The following is a 25,711-nucleotide window of genomic DNA, read 5'->3' as shown; positions in this document are numbered from 1 at the left end:
GAGAGCTGCTGCCAGCTGGTGTTAACAGTACTGAGCTATATGAATCAAAAATCTGACTTGGTATAAGGCAACTTCTATGTTTCCCAGCACCACCATTTGGCCATCCTTGACCAAACTATTTGCAAAGAATCATTGACTACAGCTGTTTGTCTCCACATCATTTCCTGCTTCAACACTTACCAGGGCCATCTGAATCTAAAGACTAGCAAAAGTTCCCTGTGAGGTCTCCTGTGGGACTGATTTAAGGCTCTACACATGCTTAGGCCTTGTCCTCCTATTTTAGAATATTTGTTGGAACTTGCAGGGCAGCACAATGGAATTGTTTCGCTTGTGTTAGAGACATTAATCATGCACCGTCTTGGATTTTTATTATCTCTGCTCAGTGCATTTGGTTCATAGTTAAAGGACCTTAGCATTCTTCAGTTTCCTTCTCTTGTCTCCCCCTTCTCTAGACACATGTAACATTTCCACTATGAATATTTGAAAGACAGCTGCATTTATCTGTTCTACTTCCACTAATGTATGCACAGAACAGTTTCCATTTGAGACAAACTCAGCATGTCGCCTTGCATGGCCAGAGGGAATCAGGCTCATTTGGATACAATTGCTCTCTGCAGGATACCCAGAAATAACGTATAGTCACTGGAAGGGGACAATATCATGTAATAATAATAATGTCTTACATTTTTATAATAGCATGAAAGATGCTACAGCATTCTACAAAGCAGTGGTTTCAAACTTTCTGTCTTTAGGGAACCCTTTTCACAACAACTTCTTTGCTGAAGAACCTTTGCACATCTCAGAGGACTCTGGATTACATTCTGAACAGCACTGTAAGGCCACATTCACGCCATACATCTAAAAGCCTATGTTCCTACTTTAAACAGTCCTGTCTCCCCACAAAGAATACTGTGAGATGTAGCTTGTTAAGTCAGTCCACCTTTTCCGGTAGATGATGTATGATGTGGCCAGGCATCATAGAATCATAGAATCATAGAGTTGGAAGAGACCACAAGGGCCATCGAGTCCAACCCCATCGGGGCCCCTGCAGTGATCCTGCGGGGGGGGGGGAGGGGGAGAGAGATTAATGTCCCCCTCGTTGCCGTCCGGGACTTGTCACTGGCACTGGGTGGAGGGGAGATTGTAGCCTCCTCCTGCCCCTCCTCATTAAGGGTATCTTGTTAAAGGGATATGGGGGGGGTAGATTCTGTCTGATGCCTGGACGTGGGCTAGGGCCATGCCACGACCCCAATGGTGACCTCGCGGGGTGCCCCTATTTGTTGTAAGTCATAGGGCTCCCCTTATTGGTGGTTTACCCTTAGATGGCCTCCCTGAAGAAGGGTGGGAGTCGAAATATAGCCTGGCTTCACCCAATGCCTAAGCCAAACCATTCACATCTGTAGCCAATAAAGTTGTGACCTCTTTGAACCCATAAACATAATACTCATGTCCGTTTGTTTATTATCCACTAGGGAACTGCGGGTCACAGGGCCTTAGCATGCAAGGGTGCTGAGAGTCTATACAAGACCCCTATTCGTCTCATAGAGCTTCATTTCCAGGAGTTCACTGTGAAGAGGGATTGATGGGATTCTATATCCCAGTCATGGTTTGGGCTTACTCTGCGTTAGCCTATTTCATGTCCTACAATCTAAAGGAAAGAGGTAAAATGCCCCATTTTCATTTTTTTCATGTACTTTCCTTCTGGAGCCTTGGAATGCTTCCATACCTTGTCTGTATTCTGAAGTTTCATCTTTAACTTCTCCACATCATCTTCTAGAGATTTCATTTGGTCCTGGGACTAAATGAAACATTTCCCACACCCAAAGGACCAGAAATTAGAGCATTAGTGAATTGTAGCTCTGGGAGGAGACTAACAACATGGATCAATATTGCTCCTGATCTGGATGTCAAATTATGATGCTGACTGTTGAATGCTCGTCAAATATCTGCATTGCCAATGCACCTTAAAGAAAACTCAGGAAACACCTTGGTGGAGGAAAGGATTATAGGATCTGCAAATGAAATAAAACTAAATCAAAATACAGTTCCTCAAGACAGGAGGAACCAGGTCACTCCACTCTCCTGAGCATGTTTACAAGTGACGCCTGTAACCTCAGATCGAAAGATAAGAAAGAATACTTCCTCCTTGTTCAGAGAACATTGGTCATGTGACTTGACAAGCACAGAGTAGCCCCACTAATTCACCATTCACCCTAACCTGCTTGCCAAGCCTAAAGGGGCCCCCCAAGGACCCAAAGCAAGATAGCATAAGGTGATCAAAGAGTGTATTTAACTCAATGCTGCCTCCATCATTTGCTTAAGTTGCCTGAACCTAAGAGCCAATTAAACCAATAAAACACACCACCACTTCAAACACAGTACACCCAGCAGCATGAAGGAGGCAAAAAAGAGAAGTCTTAAAGCCAATCAGAGGTTCACCCCCAAAATTGCTCCTCAGCTCCCAAATGGACAGCAACAGAAAGCCCATAGTGTGAAGAGAGAGAGAGAGAGAGAGAGAGAGAGAGAGAGAGAGAAGGAAGGAAAGAAAGAAAGAAAGAAAGAAAGAAAGAAAGGAAGGAAGGAAGGAAGGAAGGAAGGAAGGAAGGAAGGAAGGAAGGAAGGAAGGGTGCTTTAAAGAGAGAACTGGGGCTTTGGGGAAGGATCAAGGCTTATAAGGGCCTGCTCCTCTCCCTCTTTGATTGGCCTATGCTTTTACATGCCCCCCCCAAACCCCTTTCCTGGGAGTAACCCCCTGAGTCTCCTTTTCTGGGGGAATTAGGGTGTGGCAAATTCACCCCCACTAAAGTGTGGGAGCAGCATTTCCAATGAACTGTCACTGTCAGAAATCACAAGGGTAACTTTTTAAGAGTCTTTTGGAGAACTCATGTCCAATGCTTTCAGAGAGGCAATGTAGATTTTAACATAATGCAATTAAAGGAAACTATGGGAAAGGGACATAAGTCAGTGGTAGGGCAATGGTAAGGTCATAAAGCAAGTGTTGCATGCAACAGTTGCCAGGTTAAGCATTTGACGTATCCTGGTAAGACTGAGAAATCTTCTCCCTGTCCCAGGGGGCCGGGGTTGCAGGCTGGCCATGTGCATTCCCTGTGTACAGCATGGGGCGTGCGCGTGGGGATGCCACCTGCATCACTGGCCACGTTATGCCCCACGGCCAGCCAATCCAGTTGGCCGGGGGCGTGGCTTACCTATTTTGGGAAGTAAAAGTAGCCACAAGTGATTTTCAGCAGAAAACTAGTATTGGTACTCTGATTGGGACCCTATATCTCATTTTCTCTAAAATAAAAGCAGCTGGGTTAAGCACATATACTGAAATTTGTGGCTAACATAATGCCTACTTTGGTCCTAAGAGTGACACAGATGATAATTTTAAACAATATTCTTCAATCAGGGTGATCAGATATAAGCATGCTTCCTATAAAAACCTCTATATGTATTTACCACAGCTTACCTCTCTACTCCTGGTTTCTATCCAAAATATACTTCTCTGTAACTAAATGCCTAATTATCTTTCATACTGTACATGAGTTTCAAACTTTTCATAATTCTTTGATGGCTCCTTTTAGCCATCAAAATCCAACCATGGAAAATCAATATTTGCTTTTAGGTCTCCCTATAGCATGAAAGGATATTCTGAAAAACAACACACATGCCATGTCTCCTTATTGATCTGACAGAGTTTGCTTCTTAAACCTCAGCATTTCAAAAGCCATTGCTTTATTTAAAAATCCTTGCCTGTAAAGTCAATAGGAGCATCTGCCCAGCAGGATCTCACATTAAAACTCACATCTCCTGTAACAATGTCCTGCAGTTTTCTGATCAGCCTGCTTTGGCTCCAACCAGAAGAAAACAGAAAAGCAATTTTAATTGTGCAAGGATGTAGCATTAAATATTTGGAGTGGTAGCTTCCGTGTAAGATGTCAGAATAACACAAACAGCTTATGTACACAGGGTGATAGAAATCAGAAATCGCAAAGGTCAGCTCAGTCTCTAGCTGGCTTAACAATTCAAGGCTGACAAACACAGCAACAATCTTTGAAAATGGAAGCTTCAAAAGTTTAGCTCAATCATGCAGTCAATCTTTGTTGTGTTTTCCATCTTCCTTTGTATTGTTTCTGGGTGACATTAATCACTGCTATCAGTTAAAGGTCTGTGTGCTCCTTGCTCATGCATAGACCCCCTGCTTCAGTGCCTTCTGTGCTAAACCATCACTTTAGACCAAGATAGGAAACCTCTTGATCTGGCCCTTGGGACTCTCACCAGGCCACACACACCAGGCCACTCACCAGCCTTGCTTTGCCCATTTTTGGAAAGTTCTTGCCTACTTAGAATATGCCCTTGAACTCTGATCACTCTTATTGTTTGCATGTTTGAGTGTGTGTGTGGAACCAAGCCTACTGTACCCACTTTTGCCTCTGACCCTGCCAACCATTGGCATATGGCCTGGAAAACATTGCCTAGAAGGGAATGTGGCCCTCACACCCTTGGAAATGTCCGGTTCCTAGGTTCCCAGCTTGATAACACAGCAAGCGTAGATAATTAAAAAGGAGGATTTATTGCAAAAACAAACAGATAGGTCTGGACGGCTCTAACAAAGCCTCCAGCATCATTACTTCAGAATTGAACTTATTGAACTTACGAATCTTACGTCTCTTGTTTTGCTTCCTATCTATCAGCCCGCCCATTTGCCGACTCTTAGGACTGAGTGGATCAGCTCCCACATCTTCCTTTTCTGAGAGGCTGTCTCTGAGTTCGTTCACTCCTGTTTGTGCTTCCTGCAAGCTTTGGCTGTGGTCTAGCCTGCTCTCAGCTACTACCTTATCAGCTGGCCCATCTTTTTTTTTTTTAAATAATTTTTATTAAGGTTTTCCAAATTAAAACAAATTAAATCCAATTTAAAAACTTTTTCCAATAACTAGGACTTCCCCTCCCCACCCCCTCATATATTCCAAATCTTCCAAATAAACAATTAGGTTCAACAAATTCTTATCCCCAAATTGCAATCATCCTCCATTACCCAGTTTAGCGTAATTCCCATCCCCCTAAGATCGATCTATTCCCTTCCACGAGTTTCCCCCTTTCAAACATAATACCCAAAAAAAAAACATAGAATTAAATAATAATTTTACAACCTTTGGATTCCAACTTTCCCTCCCCTTTTTCCCTGTTACGTTCCTCCTAACCCTCCATCTCTAATATCTTCCTGGAGTTCCCACATTGCGTTAAACCCACATCCCTCTGATTCTTTGCCAGTCTTATTAATTGCAAATGTCCAATCATTAAATTACGAATGTCCAATCCTAAAAGAAGTCTAACGAGAAGAGGGTCCATTTCTTCTATCCAGATTTTTATATCCAGGAGTAGAAACTCCAATTTTAAAACCATAAGCTTGTCAAATCTGGATATCCCAAATATCCCCTTTCCCATTTCTGTCCAGTTCTTGTTATTTCCTTGTTCTTGTCGGCCATTCTCCTCCTTTTTGTTTCTCTGTTCTCCCACAGAAATGTTCTTTCTCCAAAAGTTTCTAATATCCCTGCAGAGGCTTGTTGTTCAGGAACAAAACATTACATCATGATCCTTTCATTTTCCAACAGATAGTTCCATTGTTTCCTATAGTGTGTAGACCTCTGTAGACAAAATAGTGTTCCATTTCTGCAGTTTCCCAGGAGATTAAAAGTTCTATTCAACTGCACATGTTTCCTGTCAAAAACACATGCAATATCCCTCAGCTCCTCTAGGTGGATTCCCGTAACAAAGTTCCCTTCCAAAGCCCATCCACCAGTCCAAATAGCTTATTTATCCTTATTTGAACAATTTGAAACAATTTATACCCAACTTATATCAAATGTAACCGGCAAAGTCCATAACCAAGTCTCTGTTACATTCTTCCGTTTTGACAGCTCCTTGACAGCTGTCAAAACCTGTCAAAACCTCCGTTACTCTTCTCCAGGCATTTTCACGAATCGCTCCAGGGATTCCGGGGGGGGGGGGGGGTTGCTTTTTAATACAAATTCCACTTTTCTCCTCCGGCTCAATCTTATAAATTTCCCTCGCGAAGTTGCTAATTCGGTGAAATAAGGTTACTCTCGATCTTAGTTATCCATTCCTTTGTTTTGGCTCTTCTACAATTTCGGGGGGGGCTGACTTCCTTTTTTCCACCTCCCCCGTTCGCTCCAAATTTTTAAAAATTTGTCCCCTTTTTTTTTTGTCCATATTCCAATTACTCACGGGTTCTTCTTTTAGATCCAAATTTTCAATAGAAGAAGTCAGCGCTCTCCGCCGGATGGCATGCGGCTGCGCTCGGCAGGGATAGCAGAGAACTCAAGCACCACGCTTCTCCCCGGCACCCGATCCGGAGCCTTTAAAAAGGCTCCTTCACGAGTCGGGAGGGCGCTAACGGTGCCAGCCGAGTCTCCATGTCCACGGCCTCCTCTGGCCGTGGTTTTTAAGGGTCCCCGCATCGCCGGTGCGGTAGGACCCAGCCCCTGCCGAGCAGACTCCCTCCGGAGCTCGGAGGGAGTCCGCCATTCGGCGCTGGCGCCAACCCGGAAGTCCTCATCAGCTGGCCCATCAAGGTCAGGAGGAGCCGAATTCTGCAGCTGCCAGCTCTCTCCTGCCTGACTAACATCAAAGCCTCTCTGTTCCTGGCTGCTTTCTGCAGTTGGCTGCAAACCTTCTCTGGGAGCAGGCTCATTCCTGACAGGAAGGTAGTGGATTCTCCTTCCTTGGAGGTTTTTAAACAGAGGTTGGATGGCCATCTGTCAGGGATTATTCAGCTGTGATTCCTGCATTGAAGGAATTGGACTTGATGACACTTGGGGTCCCTTCCAACGCTACGGTTCTATTCTCTGTGCTGAAAAACTTCCATGCTCCTGCTTTAGATCAATACAAATAAGTTGCCTCACATAGCAAGACCGAGTGTTTGAATATATGTGGCAACTATAAGAACATAAGAAGAGACCTGTTGGATCAGGCCAATGGCCTATCTAGTCCAGCATCCTGTTCTCACAGTGGCCAACCAGGTGCCTTCAAGCAGGCCCTGAGAAGAAGAAGAGAAGAGTTTGGATTTGATATCCTGCTTTATCACTACCCTAAGAGTCTCAAAGCGGCTAACATTCTCCTTTCCCTTCCTCCCCCACAACAAACACTCTGTGAGGTGAGTGGGGCTGAGAGACTTCAGAGAAGTGTGACTGGCCCAAGGTCACCCAGCAGCTGCATGTGGAGGAGCGGGAAAGCGAACCCGCTTCACCAGAGTCTACCACTCTTAACCACTACACCACACTGGCTCTCCTCTTCTGTGGAACTAATCAGTCAATGAATAATTTGGTCAGAATGGTGGAAGGGTTATGCCATTTCACCCAAATGAAAGGGCAAATGTTCTAAATTTTTTAAAAAACAAAATAGCAGTGAGGCTCCATTCAGAAGCTCACTTGGCTGAAGATCCCTTTTGCACCACGGTCAATGAGGTATGTTTTGTGTTCCTCTACATAAGCAAAGAATGCATGTTTAGCGAAGAGGAGCATGCATGCCCAAGCTGCCACCCCACAAAGATGCTTGTCAGCTGGGTGAGGTGACTGGCACTAGAATATAAATAAATGGTTTTTGTTTTATTGGCAGTTTAATCCCCCCCCCACAGGAGAACAGGATGAAGAATAGATTGCTGAACTGCAGAGATAGGCAACCTAGTTCATGACTGCTGTTTATGTGTTGCAGAAGTGTTTATGTAACATCTTCAGTCTGGGTAAGCACTAACAACTCTGCTTGCCACGTATGGCAAGATCTGACAGTTATTCCTGCACAAGTTATTGGCCCTGCTGAACTCTTTTCATTCATGTTATAAACCCTAGCAAAGTAATGTAAGAATGCATCATCTGGAGGGCTGAGAATTTGCTCTCCACCTTTTGGTAATTGAGGGTCCATATGGATTTAGAGAGCACCTCCTTTCAAAACACTTCAGGAACTGCAGTGCCATTTCCTTTTAGAAGCAGCCCTTCTTCCATGTGAATACCATCTGAGTCTTTCCTAAAGGGTTTTATGTCTGCAAGAAAGAGTTTCCTGGGGATTCATTTTTCTGCAGAATGTTATTGGTTTCTGATAAAACTCCCATTTTAGTATTTTCTCTTTCATTTGTTGATGTTGGTGTTCTTGCTCAGCGGAGATCAATGTCTAATTTATCTTCCCTGAAATGATTTTCTTCTCTGTTACATCATTCCTGGTAGAAGGAATACTGGAAAGATCTTTCCCTGGAAGGCATGTCCAATGTCCAATGAAAACGGGACAAAATCTAGACTTTTGATCTCTTGAAGGAAGTCCAGATACTGGTTTTGAACTCAGTAGTATCACCGTGAGCAGGTTATCGACTATTAGCATTTTCAGTTAAAACATACAAAGGAAATTTTCACATTGTAAGTTCTGGAGAGACTCAGTTATGTCAATTTAATTTCTCCTGTTTTGGATACTAATTAAAATGGATTAAAATATCAATGCACAAAATAGGAGGGAGTGTTCATCCTATTTATATCAATTATTGTCACCATAATTATTACCCATCCTAAGGTCCCAGGGGCAAATTACAGCAATTAAAGCACAATCTATATCTATATATATATATATAGAAGGCAAATGTAAAATCTCTGAAATCATAGACATTATACTTGGGGAGGGAGAGAAAAGCAGCTCTGCTAAGGCTTGCTTCCTTTTACAGTGAACTAGATGGATTCTCCCTCATGCAAGGCCTGTCTAGACAATGAAAGCAATGCTGAAAGCACAACTATATCATAATTATTATCTCTGCACGAAAGAGCTAACTTTCTCTCAGACATGTAAGCTTTGAATGTGGAGCATGATTTAGACCTGGAAAGCTTCCAAACAAGCAATTTGTCCAATACTATTTGGTGTCATACAGTCACACAGGATTATCATATCATGCCAGTTAAAAGGTAAAGGGACCCCTGACCATTAGGTCCAGTCGTGGCCGACTCTGGGGTTGCGGCGCTCATCTCGCTTTATTGGCCGAGGGAGCCGGCGTACAGCTTCCAGGTCATGTGGCCAGCATGACTAAGTCACTTCTGGCGAACCAGAGCAGCACACGGAAACGCCGTTTACCTTCCTGCTGGGCGGTACCTATTTATCTACTTGCACTTTGACGTTCTTTCAAACTGCTAGGTTGGCAGGAGCTGGGACCGAGCAATGGGAGCTCACCCCATCGCAGGGATTCAAACCGCTGACCTTCTGATCGGCAAGTCCTAGGTTCTGTGGTTTAACCCACAGCGCTACCCGCGTCCCTATCATGCCAGTTACTTACTGTGAAATTCTAATCCTAGACATCTCTGCTCAAAAGTTCAGTGACATTTACTTCCAGGTAAATGTATATAGGATAGCAGCCTTAATGTCTGAACTGGTACTAAACCTTTTCCCAAAGGAATAGTCTTGAGCAGAGATTCATATTACGGCACCTGAAATTCCAGGCACATCAGTGACTGCAATGTACTTCTAGAGTCAATAGCTATACGATTATTGGTTTCGCTCCCTGGCATAAAACTCATATTTTACATATTCTTGAGTGGGTTACCTGACAGTTAATTAACAGACAAAATGATAATGAGATCATCTCATTAGTATTGGCATTGCCTACAAATGAAATATCGCCTTGGCTAGAATTTCCATTCCTGCATATCATCAGAAGCTGAGGCTTGGTGTCTTGTTGCAGATACAGAGTAGGAAAGAAACAGCTAATAGTTTAGTAATAAATTATGTATTCATGTGCAATATTACCTCTTAAGTAGTGATAATAGCAGTGCTAGCAATTCCTGGGGACTTTAAGCAACACTGGGGTGGCCGATATCTTCTCCTAGAGATCCTTTGGTACTGGATTGCATATCTCCAAAATTCAAGAGTGAAGCTGTGATAATGGGCTGGATGGGATCCAATAAATCTGCGGCTCAGTCAAGCAGTAGCAGAAGTAACTCTGGCACCACTGTAGCTTACCTGAAAGCAGGGCGGTAGCAAAGCTGGGGCTGTTTGGACTCCCTGGTGGCAGAACCAGATTGGCTCTGTTGGTGCACCCATTCAGCCCTTGCCTTTTCTCCACTCTTTCCCATCCAGGTAAGCTGCAGCAGCACCAGTTCAGGAGGGAGGTTGCACAGCTCTGCCCCACTGCTCGGTTGCTGCTGCTGGAGGTGCTGTTCATGGGTGGTTCATCTGCCTAGGTGAATGGTGTTCATGCTGTACTGGATGTCAGGAACGTGGCTCACCAGAACGCTGGGGAAGAGTGAGACTCAGAAATTGAGCTGAGTGAAAGAGGGACTGACTCTGCAAATGAGAGCTGGCTGACAGAGCCAAGAAAGGGCAGTTCGGCACCCTCTTCTTGAGGAAGACATTTTTAGCTCTCAAACAGAGGGAGAGTTCGAAGGCAGCCAGAGTGTTGCTAGGCAATCAGCAGATAAGCAGAGGACTGAGACTGTGTCAAGTGAAAGTGGGGAGGGTGAAGACCAGCCTATCAGTCCCCGTTCTAGGAGACTGGATAAGATCAGAGAGCAACGGAAGGGCTAGAGGGGAAAGGGGGGAAACTGGCATCCTTCCTGCTGTGGGAGGGATGAAGATTCAGACTGACCAACTATCGTCAATGCGAGCAGGCGAGAAGCCATGCTCTGGATGTGTTTTGTTGTAAATAAACATACACAAAACTGCCAGAGAGTCATTACTTCTTACCGGGGCTTACTTGCCTGCCTGTGATCATTACACTGGAGCCAGTGTGGTGTAGTGGTTAGGCTGTCGGACGAGGACCTGGGTTTAATTCCCCACTTTGCCATGATGTTCACTGGGTGACCTTACAGCCACTCACTGCCTCTCACCCAACCTTCCTCACAGAATTGTTGTGGGAATTAAATGCGGAGAGATCCACATACACCATATCAAGCCCCTTGGAGAAAGAAATGTAGGGTATAAATGCAATGAATGGATGAATAACTCTAATAAGTTGAACTTCCCCCAAAGCATGGGTAGCTAACAATGTTGGTGAGATATTATTGGTCTACAACTCCCATCATTTCTGACCATTGGCCAAGCTGGGTGGGGCTGAGGATACATTCTAGCTCTCTTTAAAAGGCCTTCAAATGCCACCTGGGCAGTGAAGCTGTGAAGCTACTTCTCTCAAAACACATATAATGAGGCAGTGGTGGAGAGAGCACCATCTCATCTTGAATGGCAAAGCCTGTTAACATGTGTTGTTATGAATAATTCAATGTGTTTCCTGCCAAACTGAGGAAGTGGAGATCCCTTAGTCCTCTGATGCATATAGGGCCATCTGTATTTGTGAAAATGAAAGCAGGGCACAGAATACACCTGCAGTTTCAGTCTTTGAGTGTGTGTCCTAGGCAACATGGCAACAAGCTGGTGCTGGAATTTTAGCAAAATCCTTGCACACAGAGGAGATAAGATTTTGAGTTGCTCTAATGGAGCTGAGACATGAAGTGGAGGGAAAATCCACTAAGTTGATTGCAGTGAAAAAACAAGCAGAAGTCACACTCAACTTGGGTGGAGGAAGCTACTGATTTCAGATGCTCATGAGAAAGATTATAAAGCCACAGGCTGGCTGGACAGCTGAAGAAGGAAAATGCAATAAACTGTTGGGCTTGGTGTCATCCACAAGGGCAATGGAGATTTCACAGAAGCGTTAGCATGGGACCATGGGTTCTAAGAATCAAAGACTCTTTTATACAATGTCTCTGGTAAGCTGGTGAAGGGAAGTAAAGATGGTTGAATCCATCATGTTTGATTCTCCCGGTTTTCTCATTATTCCAACCTGAATTAAAAAATTAATTTCTGCATCAGTTTGCATTTTTGAAAAAAAGCTGTCATGAAATTTCACCTGCATATTGGTGTGAAGTTCTTCTGAAGCACACATTTTTGGTATGCAGATTCCTAATACAATGCATCTTTGTATGGCATTTTCACTAATTTATGCATTTTAATGTGTTCTTTACCCTAGCACATGCATATTTGTACACGTTACTTGACTGAGGAACTGTACTGCAAATTTTGAAAAGGTGCAAATTTCAAAGAACGGCTGTGTTTTGATTCATGTATAGTTTCCCCCCCTCTTAGGGGAAAGAGAGGTTTCTTAACCATTTCCTGTCATTCTTCTTTTGCCGCTCTTGCTGGAAATACCATCTCTGCTGCTTTTACCCCCACGGGGAAAAGATACGCTCTTTGCTTCAAATTACATTCCCTCCTGGGGAAAAATCCCAAAGGATGAATTGCAGAACTGCATGTGACACCAGTGTTGGCTCTGCCCCAACGCATGGGCTTTTACTGACCGAATGAGCCTGAAATTTATTGGACCCCATCCAGTCTGTTACCACAGCACCAGCTTTGGAAAACCTTCCCAGAAGGAAGCAATACTGGTGCTGGCATTGTACTACATTATAAGCTATTGCCTGAGCTTGCTATTTCCTCCTTCTGTTTTCCCGTCCCTTTCCCCTGCCTTGTCATATTATGAAGACTTAGGACAGGAACTATGTTGCTGTTTTTTAATTGATCTGTACATAACTCTGGGAGTCCTTTCAGCTGAAGAGTGGGCTAAAATATGCTTTAAGTAAATAAATAAAACTCCCCAGTTAGTATGGGCTAGTTTTTCAACTGGTACAGATCAGTGAAGCACCATTTAATTTGATGGAGCTGTGCCCATTTAAAAGAGGGCAAAGTCCCATTTTCTAGCTTCTTGAGGATGAGAGAGGAAAGGAAGTGAATCTGCAAAGCTATTTTTAGTTGAGGAAGAAACATGGCAGAACGCTGCCAGTTTCGACAGTCTTTCAAGGCACGTCTATGAAAGAGATTTGTCTATAGGCTACATTAATATGCAAGGGGGTGGGGAGGAGAGGAGCTACTGGCGAAAGCAAAACTTGAGCCAAGCAAGTCTGTGAACATAATTGTCAAGCATGAAGCTTCTAAAAAATAAATAAATGAGCAAAAGCGTTAGAAACATGCAGTGTCCCAGTTCACAAGAGAAAGTCGAGCGAGGGTGTTTTCACTGCAGTAAACAAAAGTATGTGCCTGGGGTTTGCTGTTTCTAAAATATAAAACCTCACAAAAGCAACGCGTGTGGATATGCTAGCTGAGCAAGGGGGCGGGGGGAGAGAAAAACTGCCAGGAAAAGACAGGAACACAACTTAGAAAAATAGGAGATATTGATTGATTTATTTTTTTAAAAAAGAACTTGTAGGGTTGTTTTTTAAAAAATAAAATAAAGCACAGTGACAGGTAAAGTGAGCGTAGCAGTGATTTATAGAATGCAGTAGTAAATTGTCAATTAACTGTCTGGAAAGTAAATGCGTGAAAAAACATTGTTAGAAATTATGTGACTGGATTTGCAATTGAGTTAATGTGTGTGTGTGTGTGTGTGTGTGTGTGTGTGTGTGTGTGTGTGTGTTGGATGAAATTGTCAAAGCCTTGAATGTCAAAAGAGCTATACACAAAGACTGAAATCATAAGAGAACCAATCAGGAACTCAGTGAGAGATGGACTTCTAACCATAGGTGGCAAAGAAATAGTGGTGGATGAAGAGAAGGGAAAGTTCAATAGGTGCTCAAGACAGATTTCTTTATAAGATAGTTAAAATTGTCAAATTGTCGTTCAAACCAAATAGTTCTTCCATTCATATTTACTGCTTTGGGGGGGGGGACCAGATTAGTTTATCCTCTAAATCAGTCATTCTCAAAGGGTGTGGCAGGAGAGGATTGCAAGTGTGGTGGGAAAATTCAAAGACAAACAAGAAACATTTAAACATTTCAGTGTAGTATAGTATAGTATTGAAAAAATATTTGCAGAATATGAATATATATCTTTTCAAAATAAGAGCAAGAGCATCAAGTGAAACTGAGGAAAATCCTAGTTGTAGTCCAAAATCACCATTCAAAAAGAGTGCTGAAAAAGACTCATTTATAATTACATTTTGGGAATGTAGCTGCATTGTTTTATACATTCTGGATGTCCCATGATCAGATCATAAAGTACGGTAGTTGTGTTCTGTGTTATAAACCAGGCACCCCTAGGAGTTGTTTCTTTTTGTTTTCCAATGTATTTCTTATCGGTAAAAAAAAATGGTGTTGCACAAGCAAAGTTTTATTTGGATATTGTGGCCCAGAGGGAAAAAAGTTTGAGAACCACTGCTCTAAATACATTTGTATTGCAGTCATTTAATTAATGTTTCATTTCCAGTCAACTTTTTGCAGTGCATTTGATTTCTGTCTGGTACACCCTATAGTCCGAATGACTGCAGGTAGACATTGTTGAACAGATGTTCCTATGCTGCAAGAAGAACGCGAGCTGGGTGCCTTTTTGGGGGGAGATACCTTCCAAATCTACTTTTTGGCATTTTCCCAGATGAGAAAATTATGATAGACTGAGAATGTGAGGACATTTGCACATAAGAAGAACCTGCTGGATGACACCAAAGGTCCACTTAGCTTAGCATCCTCCTTCCTGCAGTGGCCAACCAGATGTCTCTGAGAAGCCCACATGCAAGCCAGGCAGGCAATATCCACCTCCAGCTATTGCTCCCTAGAAGCTGGTGTTCAGTGACAAATAGCCATTATGATTAATGGCTGCTGATAAAATTTTCATCAGTTTGTCTAATTCCCCAATAAAATTTCATTACAAAAAATAATTAAGTTTCATGGTTGGAAATAAGTTTTATTAAATGGCTCAGATATAACTTTGCATCCATGTTTGTCAGATTGGTTTAAAAGTAAGAGATAGTAGCAAGATTTCAGGTAATGATGTTCCACTATATGTCTAAGTTCTGGTGGCTATCAACAGATGCTGGCAGTTGACTCTTCTTAGCTGTCTTTCAGAATCCCATCTCCTGTTGTTGTAGATCCCACTCCTAGTATTAAGACTCATCAGTCTCTCTAACTACAGGCTTGCTGGTGGCATTGGGTCCATAGGTGTCATTCCTTATCAATTTTGAGAGGTTTGTGGCATGTTTGGATTCAGGTAGAAGCCAAACTATAATGGCCCCAAGTTATCTGTATGTCCTTGGAGAATTCAGGAAGTGTAATTATTAAGGATCTATGCTTTGTTTTCGGGTTACCCAGAGAGCTAAGATCTGATCATGTGCCTCGATTTCCATCTCAAGATTTCAATAACTCAGCAGGCTAATAAAATTTTAACATGTTTTATCTGTGTTCCCCCTCAATCTCTGCTCTAATGGAAAAGCCAGCTGTTTTGTTCAAACTTTTAAAACTGCCATGAAAACTGTCGAGGGAGATAAAGTATCTTTAAATCAGAAAATAACTTCTTTCCTGCTCTCTTATCAAACAAGGCCACATAGTGTAGTTCTATGGAAGCTACGTGGGCTGAACAGCTAATGACTCGGCATTTATGTGCAAGACTGCAAGCTAGGAGACACTAGTCAGATAAAAGTATATTGAAATATAAAATAAATCTACACCTCCAGGGAAGAAAGCATGCGGTGTGTAGGAAGATGGAAGCCCTGGTAATGGTTTCCAGCTACAAGAATGCAGAAAAGAAAATGGGTTTCAATTATAACGCCGATTAAGATGCTGCTGATCTTATACTGAGTGCCGGTAGATCTTGTCGGTGAACAAGGACATTTTTGATGATCATTTCTCTTTATCAGGATCATAGTAACCTAATGGGTTAATTACTAGTAGGGAAGATAGGGAGAAATTGATCTGGTTGTAACCTCTGTGGCCAAATTGGGCTGTGAGTGATATTAGAGAGTGTGTGGAGGTACTAGGCTGAAAAAAATAGACTTCTCTGGAGGTGCTTGCAGGCCAGTTCTAAGAACGCAAAGTGACGTCGGGAAAAGTCAGGAGCCAAGTGAGTTAAACATCTTTGTAAAGAGAAGGTCAGTGCTACCTATAAATTAATTAAAGCTATGCTAAGTAGGGTCACCATATTTTGAAGAGCAAAAAAGAGGACACATTTGCCGACTTCTACATTTAACTAGAGATTGTTATCTGTACAGCAAATCTAGTAGATATGGACCTTTGACACATTATTTCACAAAGCCACTACACCTCTCTCTTATTTTAAAATCTTATTTAACTTATCCTAGATTGTTTTAGAATGCCATATAATACAGTGAAACTTTGTCTACTCCTTTAGCATTTAAGTTAGTTGGAAGGGGATGATGGTACTAGGGAAATAATTGGCTTCTTATATTTCGTTTTTCATTTATAATCTCTTATGCCCCTTAAACAGCTAATCTACTCAGCTTTAAATTGCTTCTCTTCAGTGCTTGTAGTAGCTTTGTTGCAATTGTTTTATCTTTCATATTGTGATACTCTTCATCAGGCTTTTACTGATATGAATAAATATCTACAATTTTTCATCATTTGCCAGGTATTTTAAATACCTTTCAAATCAGCTTTCTTTTTGGTGTGCCTGTGGATCTTTGATCACTATTCATATGCTCAGACTATTAAAATAGCCTGAATTCAGATCTTGCTTTTTATTCTCCTCCCTGAGTTAAAGGTGCATGTCTGCAACAGGGAACATATTTGACTAACGTATGCCCCACCCAACGTAGAACCCTGAAGGATCAGGGTTCCTAAACTATGCAGAGAGGCTACATGAATTGAACAGGATCCACATTTATTTATTTACCACTACAATTATAGCCCACTTTTCATCCAAGAAGCTCAAGGAGGTGTAGTGTAGATAACTCTCCACTTCCCCCTGTTATCCTCACAACAACCCTCTGAGGTAATTTAGACTGAGAGACAGTGACCCACTCAGTCAGCTTCATAGCTGGGTGAGAATTTGAACCCTGGCTTCTCAGATCCTCACCCAACATTCTAAATGTTACACCACATAGGCACTTCAGAAGTTATACGACCAACTCATGGAGGGTGACAGGGGTGATAACAAAGGGTGAAGTAGGGTTGCGATATTTCAAAGAGTGAATATCCGGACCCTAGGGTGAAGCTAACGTTCTTGCTCTCATTCTCCCCTGATCATGTGAGGGATCAGAATGCTCAGTAATGGCTAATGGGATTAGACTGATCTGAAAGGTGATTATGGTTGAGTGCCTTCAGAACCACAGATCCCACTACAATCATACCTTGGTTCGAGAACAGTTTAGTTGTCAAACAAATCAGCTCCCTAACACGGAAAACCTGGAAGTAAGTGTTCCAGTTTTCAAACGTTTTTTGGAAGCTGAACATCTGACGCAGCTTCCGCTTGAGTGCAGAAAGCTCCTGCAGCCAATCAGAAGCTGTGCCTTGGTTTTCGGACGCTTCAGGAGTCGAACGGACTCCCGTAATGAATTAAGTTCAAGAACCAAAGTACCACTGTAGTTTAACGCCATTAAAACCTAAACCATAAATTATTTCTTCATCAGAGCAGGACTGGCAACAAAAAGGCATCATTGTGGCCTCCTCTATTTCTAGGGAGAGAAGCTGACAGACTGTTGCCGGGATTAAAATCATCTCAAAATTATTCATCTTAAAAATGGCTTTTAACAGGGGGAGGCACTTGCAGGATGAAAAGCCCAGCTGCTCCTTTTATCCATCTTCAGTCACTTTGTGTTCTTCTCTGATGAGTGCTGTTGTCAGCACAGCAACCCATTGGCCTCCTTACGCTGGGAGCAGATATAAACTCAACACCTCCTTCCTCTCCTGGTGGCAGGCAGATATATGCTCCACTAGACATTTCTTGATAAGCTGGCGGTCCTATTTCATAGGCTGCCTCTGTCGCTTTTGCCCTGTCAGATAAAAACTTCTACTACACTGAGTTCACAGTGGGGTTTTTTTGGTCACACACACACACACACACACAGAGAGAGAGAGAGAGAGAGAGAGGAAGGAAAGGTTTTGGGCATTTTACAAGAAGATAAAGGTCACAGTTGCCCTTCTCACTTTACATTAATACTGTATCTAGTCATTGGTGTTCTGCTGGCATCATTTAATGATCGCCTCTTGGGACAGCTCCACACATTACGTAACAGTCAACCCAGATTTCCTGCTGATGTAATGTTCACACCAGACATTTAAAGCACTATGATACCACTTTTAACAGCCATGACTTTCCCCAAATAATTCTGGGTGCTGAAAGTTGTTAGGAGACATCAGCTCCCCTCACAGAGCTACAGTTCCCAGAGTAGTTTAAGAATTAATCCCTCTCCACTCTGAGGGAACTCTGAGAATTATAGCTCTGGTGAAAGGAATAGGCAGCCTCCTAACAACTCTCAGCACCTTTGGTAAACTACATTTTCCACAAATCTTTGGGGGAAGGCCATGACTGTTTACATACATAGGGAACCTACCTAAAAGAAGGTTGCATCCTTTATTTTCCCAACAAAGCACTGCCCTCTGCAGGGGAGGGCAATCTGAAGATGCCCTCTTATTAGAAGGTCCATTTTGCATGATCTCGGAATCAGGCCTTTAGTGTGGCAGCACTGTGGAACTCCCTCCCACTGCATATGAAGCAGGTATCATCACTGTTGGCTTTCACAGCCTGTCAATTTCTTCCCTCTTTCAATAAGCCTTCTAAGTGGAGATTTGTATCCCAGCATTATCTGTATTGGATTTGACATTGTTTTTATATACGCTGTTGTTCTAACTAGGGAGCAGGTGGCGTTGTAGTCTAAACCACTGAGCCTCTTGGGCTTACTGATTAGAAGGTTGGCAATTCGAATCCGCGCAACAGAGTGAGCTCCCATTGCTCTGTCCCAGTTTCTGCCAACCTAGCAGTTTGAAAGCACACCAGTGCAAGTAGATAAACAGATACCACTGCGGTGGGAAGGTAAATGATGTTTCCGTGTGCTTTGGCTTCTGTCATGGTGTTCCGTTGTGCCAGAAGCGGTTTAGTCACGCTGGCCACATGACCCAGAAAGCTGTCAGGCTCCCTCGGCCTGAAGCAAAATGAGCGCCGCAACCCCATAGTTGCCTTTGACTGGACTTAACTGTCCAGGGGTTCTTTACCTACCTGTAACCTGAAGCGTCTGTGTATATATATATATATGGTTTATTGTAATGTGAAATTACTTTGGGATGCTTCACAGGAAGCAATTCATAAAAACATAGATGAATTCATAAAAACATAGATGAATTCATACTAACAACTGCGACAAAATAAGACGTCCTCACTGTTCCCTCACCTGAGCTCAGGACATTTCCCTTGATAGCTTAGATGCATTATTTTTTTTAATGTAGCTTTTGCATGCCTGCTGAGTCCACAGAGTGGCTCAAGATACCTTGTTAATGGTGCAATCCAACCTCACTTGAATCACTCCTGTTTGCCTCATAATATACCGCTACTTGATGGCCATGTGTGCAGATGGGTGGTGGTGGTGGATGGAGCCTTTTAAAAGCTTTTACTGCAGTAGATCAATTATCAGCATGGGAAAGTTGCATATAAAGTTGCATATAAAACCAGCTTGCCTGTTTAGCTGAGCGATAAGCTGCTGTAAAACTTTCAAAACATCTCCGGTTAAGCACAGGATGTGACAATGGCCACCAGATGGCTTTAAAAGGATATTAGAGAATTTCACAGAGGCTGAGTTTGATCAATAGCTCCTAGTAATGATGGCTATATCCTACTTCCAAAATGAGAGGCAGCGTGTGTACTGCACGACTACAGAATCCGAAGAGCTTAGCAGAAGCCCCCTGGCTTTAAAAATTTTTCCCTTTAACCCTGAGGGTTCAAAACCATCTACCTATTTTTCCTGCATCTGAGCTCGTGGCAGTCGCTAGTCCTTATGTTGGATTCATTATTTTTTGTCCCCTGCAAAAAGCACATATATGTAAATGTCTAAGCCTTGCGATTCAGAAATTCATAGTTTCTAATTCATAGTTTTCAGCACTGGGCAGAAAAGTCTGTCGATAGCAGTATCTGGAATTAAGATGTCAGAGAGTGAAATGGTAGATAAACCTTCACTGTCAAGCTGGAGTCTTGACAACAGGGTTGGATAAGTTTGTGTACTATGTAGCTAAGCTAAAATCACAGAGGGCCAGACTACAAAACGGGGCAGGAGGGGAATTATATTTCCTTGCATTGGTCTGTTGTTGTGCCAGTGCTCATGTGCAGCTGGCTGTGATGGAAAGCTCTCTCTCACAATATGGCCTTTGTCCCCACAAAGTAAGAGCTTGAGTGGACCTGAGTGTGTGTCAATGAGAGAGGGAAGTGCGTGAACAAGCTGTGGGAGAATCTGCAGCCAGCCCCCTTATGCCAGTGCTGAGTACTGAAGGAGCTGTCAGGAGCTCGTCCTACACTCGAGTAGGACCCTGGCAGAGGCACATGCCCGACTGGCATGTTCTCTCCCTCCTGGTCGATAGTTCAGGAGCTTTAAATGCTTTCTTCAGCTCAAACATCACAGCGACCGATGCCAACAGATATGGGCACACTTAGGGATCCGCAGAGTCTTCGCAGCTTGAATAACAGACCTCAGTAACTCAGCATTTTGGCTAATTTACTTTATTTACATACTGTATTAAAAAAAATGGAGCACTGCAACATGGCTCCCTCTCTCTCTAGCATCAGACAGCAAAGAGAAAAAAACAACAAAGGACAATAGTCCCACTTCACGGAACACAGTAACACAAACATCCTGTCCCCGTCACTTCCCACACTGTAGAGTAAAAACATATACCGTCATGTGATAGACAACAATCCTATGACTGCAACCATGGAGCAGGAATTCTAACAGGAGCATCCCTTCTTTACGTACTTGGATGAGACTTTTCTTAAGATCACCTCTCCTAGGACGGAACCCTGACATGGAAAACCAGCTTCTGAATTTTACTGAGTCCTTTTGACCCTGGGAATTGAGGTTAGTGGGTGGTAGCCAACATTAGTCCTACTCGGAGAAGCAGATGCACTGAAATGAATGGATTTAAGTAGCTTAAGTCAATTGATTTCAATGGTTCTACTCTGCGTATGGCTAACTACGAGTGTGAACAGATTTGTTTCAAGAGATTCATTAGTATTTTTATTTTATGACTTGTTAAAAACATCCATAACCTGCTTTCTGCCTCATTAGAGCTTCAGTGCCAAAGAAGCTAGAACTCAGTAGCACATAGATATAATAATAATATGAAGAAAGAGCTGTATAGGCTTGCGAAATGACAGTGAAAGTGGGAACTAAAGGAAAATTGAATAGACATAAGTTTATTAGCAGAGATGAGGAAACTGTGGTCCTCCAGATGTTGGACTACAACTCCTACCATGCCAGATGATGGCTATGCTCTGCCTCCACAGTTTGAGGCAGTAATACTTCTGAATACCAGTTGCTGGAAACCACGAGAGGGGAGAGGGCTCTTGTGCTGCTCCCTGGTTTCCCTCAGGCATTCGGTTGGCTACAGCTAGAGCAAGATGCTGGACTGATCCAACAGGCTCTTATGTTCTTATGACAACTTGCCCTGCTGGCTGGGACAGATGGGATTTGGAGGGAGGCCAGCTCATAAACTGTCATTGCACAGGACTGAATCATTCTGTTTAACAGCTAGTAAACATCAGGATTTGATCCTGTGCAGTACTGCTTCTGGGAACAGGAAGAATTAGAGGCCTGGAGGAACAAAATGGAGATTGGGTGGGAATCTCTCATGAAGACATAGCCACCAGGTAGATTCCTCCCTATTGAGGTTTCTCTTTCTTCCTGCTCATATCTGCCTCTCCTTCCTGCCAGGCACATCACCTTGTGACAGTCCTGGATCATTTGGGTCAACGCAACCTGACTAGTAGTGATCTGGGGTTGTCTTAACCTGACTTGAGCAACACCTGGATTCCTTTAAATAGGCTCAGGCTTTGGGCCTCAGCCAAATCTAGTGCACAGCCCTAAAAAACAGCCAAACAAACAAGCAAGCAAGCAAACAAAACAGGAGCAGCATCAGCAGCAAACACAACCTTATGATTGGGATTCTCAGCAGCATCCTGAGAAACGCAGTTGGAAGGGAGCCAAAACAAGCAGAGAAGGATTCAGGAACCTGAGAGAAAAAATAATACAAGAACGGTGAGTGATGAAACTTCACAGCTCTGGAGAGGCGGGAAGAGAAATAGAGAATGTTTAAGATGTAATTGAGCTGAAAGGCAAAATCATACTATCTGAAGCTGCTGGTGGTCCTAATGATGGGAAGAGTCTTGGACTTCCTGAAAAAAATGAACTAAAGACCCAAAACATCTCCTCTGAAACACAGAGTCAGACTTGGGGCTCTGAAGAAACATAAGTGGCTGCAATTTCCTACCTCTTCAAGGAAAAAGGAAAATCTCTGGGCTGAGGACAGCTATGTGCTCACTTTTGGGGCACCTGGAATTAAGGAGTATTGACACATTGTGTGAGTGGGGTGATCACCACTATTGTAAGATGGTTCAGCCTCAAACACTGGCCTCTTTGATTTTGACTCCCAAACTCTATAGATAATTCTGGGCACCAGGGTTTAGGATTTGTTGTTGTTGTTGTTGTTGTTGTTGTTGTTGTTGTTGTTAATTACTACCCTGATTAGTTGAGATAAGTGAGGGTTTTTCTCCCTGGTACCCTATACTGCACCTGGGGGAATTATTGGGACAATAGGCCAGGATGCTGTTTGCTTGCAAAATCTGGAAGGGCAATGAATAAATAATGGCAAAAGCCGCATCACCTGCAAGAACCCTGAGGCACCATTATGGTTTTGTGATTCTTTGTTGTTGTTTTAAAAAAAACATATCTCTCTCTCTCTCTCTCTCTCTCTCTCTCTCTATTTTGTTATATTTTGTATATCGTCTTGAGATACATCTGTAGAAGATAATTCATCCTCATCATGGACTCCCAAGACTAGCCTCTTAGGGCTATGGGGCTCAAGGGGTGGGGAAACGATGACCTTTTGAGGCTTAACCAGTTCATGTAGCTAAATCTGTACACAATGAGATGGTGAGGGGCAGCAGCCGTCTCACACCTCCATTTACGGAAATTTTCATACAGCTATATGTTGGAGATGCATTTATTTGGATGTTTAAATAATACTGTGTCCCTCTTGTGTCTTGCCTCTTTATGTGGGTGCAAAAGTCAGATGGAGAAGAAGGTGACATGCGCTTTGTTCCTATAATGGACAAGTAAATGTACAGGGAGGCATTGCTCCTCAGTGACGACCTCCCCCCCCCAATATGGATTTGAGCACTGTTTACTCTTGCATTTTCTCTTTTATCAAGGGAAGTTAGAAGAACACACCCAGTTGTTTTTCAAGCAAGGATATTTATGGGGGAAATTCTATTACCTGTTGCCATAGCTACATGAATACTTTAAAGGCACAAACAGGGATAATATGCATGCACTGAAGAAAGAAAACTATCTCACCCTAGTGTGGCTTAAAAAAAAAAAGTGTTGAGTTTTGCCCTTCTCTGAGTGCTTCTATTCCTTGATCTGAATTGACAACACACAGATATCACAAAGAGGACAGATCGATCAAAGTAGGTTGAAATCATTCATTCACCGCCCAGCCATCCATTCATCATTCAGCTGATGTTTTCCACCCTTTTCTGTCCTGGAGGATCTCAAGAAAGCAGCTCACGATTTTCCTAAACACTTTAGTTCTGCACTTTAATTTTGTGCGTGGAACAAATTTCACTCAGCAGATGCCTGTTTGTAACAGGAATGGGTGGCTCTGTAAATTTACCGTTCAAACCGCACACAGGGTCTCCTAAATCCCCTCTCCCACAGTGAATTATGGTTTTGGTTCCGGATCCTATGGCCTGCAGGAGAAAATGCAGCAGAATAAGTTTCTCCAGGCTGCAACATTTGACCCTCAATCCACTCTGCAGTGTTTGACAAAGGGATTCACACCAGCGCATTGATTTTCCATTTGTAAAATGCCGGGGGGGGGGTCCTTGGCTCCCCCCCCCCAGGTGATGTCAAGAGGAGCATTAGTGAGTGATCTCACTGCATCTATTTGTTTAAATGATGGATTTGTTTCCAGAGTTAATTCTTCTGTCCTCAAAAGCACTGTGCCACAGCAAGTCTGATTCAACTTCGCTTTGCATGGTCAGGGTGAAAGTTTTAGTAGAAATGAAACTCTCTGAAAAAAATCACGTGCTACGGTGTTGTGAAAATTGTCTGATTACTGTAACAGGGACTCAAGGTGACTGCATGAACCCATATTTCTAAGTATTAATTCAATTTTCAAGTGTCTACATTTTAAAAAAAGTATGCTTAAACGTCAAATATTAACACAGTATTAAAATAAATGGTTAAAATGCCAAAGAATGTAATAATAAAAATTGAGGCATAATAAACCAAAAACTATTCAGCTAGGTAAAACATGATAGTAAATTTAAAAAGTCTGATCTTTTTTTAAAAAACAAAAGCCCAACAACTTTACTGAGAAGTGTATGATGTTGTTGTCTGTCTCACTTCCCTTGGGAGGGTATTCTAAAACTCAGGGGATTAGCAGAGAAGTATCTGAGCCGGCTCTTTCCTTCATGGATACGTAATGTACCTCTTCTACAGGCAAAACTTGGTTAAGGATATCATCTCCATTTAAAGCGTATATGGGGAACCTTTGGCCATCCAGTTGTTGCTGAACTACAACTCCCATAATGTCTGGCCATTGGTCATGCTTCCTAAGGCTGGCAGGAGTTGCAGTTCCTCTGCAGGGCTAAAGTCCCCTGCAGCTGCCTTAAAGTAATGCTTGTCTGAGATTTGACAAGTTATTATTCAGTTCAGGATTGCTGATGAATGTCTCTTTGTCAGAAGACTGTTAGAAGACACTGGTCTCTTTGGACTGGTTGGAATGGCAAAGTCAGATGAGTCTGAGAAAACCCCAAACACCAGCACACACTCCTTGGAGATCTCTAGAAATCTGCTGTTTGGTATGAGTGTGTATGCCGTTTGTCTCCATCTGTGCTCGGGCATAGCCAATGTGATGCCTTCTGGACTGCAATCCCATCATCCCTCATCATTGGGCCATGGTGGTGGTGGTTGTAGCCCACTAATATTATGGGGAGAGGAGAACCTCATGGCTATCCCTACTGTAAATAAACCAAATATGGCAAATTGTCACAAGTCTCCAGGGTTTTCTCCTCCAAAGGGAATCAAAGTCCATAGAGTGCTGCCCTGGGAATTTTGTGCCACTCATAGAAGCAGAGAGCCCTAGATCAGCTGAGCACAGAACTGTGGGTTTTCAGTTAAACATATGGTATGGTGATCGGTGGGTGGAGGCATATGAAGCCTGCATAATTATGGAGGTTTATCATGCAAATAACAGCCGGCTCACCTATTATCCAAGTAACAAAGTCATCAAAATGATAATTTCTCTCCTTTAACATGCAACAAAATATGCCTATTGCATTCATATGCAATGCACAAATGTCAGTGTTCCTTTTTGGTTATGTGAATCTGCTCTTATTACTCTGGCGTCAAATTTGGTGGATAAAGCTTAGCTGGGAAACATGGACCTCTGATTCAGGATTGTAAATGAAATGAAGTAGATTTATTGATGCATGATGTTCAGTAGAGAAACAAGAGTGAATTAATATTGTAAACTCCAATGTCTACACAGGAACATAAGCAAAAATCCACCCAGGCAGTACAATCTGATAATCAGTGACATGGAGGAACAGTCAAGAAATGAGAAAATAATTGTAACGATGTGAATAATATTAATATTGGCATAGGACACAAGAATGACGCAATTTAATATAAGCCATCAGAATAAAATCATGCCTCCAGCACATCTAGATTAACAGTTTGCTCACTGTT

At 42.7% G+C, this 25,711-nt stretch overlaps 1 long non-coding RNA gene across 1 annotated transcript in view; it reads right to left on the bottom strand.

Annotated features, from left to right (window-relative positions):
* LOC309337628 overlaps positions 1 to 24,542 on the bottom strand; it is a 262,717-nt gene extending 238,175 nt beyond the window's left edge. The window contains exon 1 of the long non-coding RNA XR_014154456.1: positions 24,511 to 24,542. This is a non-coding gene — a long non-coding RNA (uncharacterized lncRNA). The remainder of the gene's footprint in view (positions 1 to 24,510) is intronic.
* Positions 24,543 to 25,711: the final 1,169 nt, after the last annotated feature.

This window comes from Podarcis erhardii, assembly GCF_964252035.2.
Source record: "Podarcis erhardii genome assembly, chromosome: 3".
Taxonomy (NCBI): domain Eukaryota; kingdom Metazoa; phylum Chordata; class Lepidosauria; order Squamata; family Lacertidae; genus Podarcis; species Podarcis erhardii.
The sequence above is the reverse complement of the archived record's forward strand: the minus strand, read 5'-3'. Positions and strand labels throughout refer to the sequence as shown.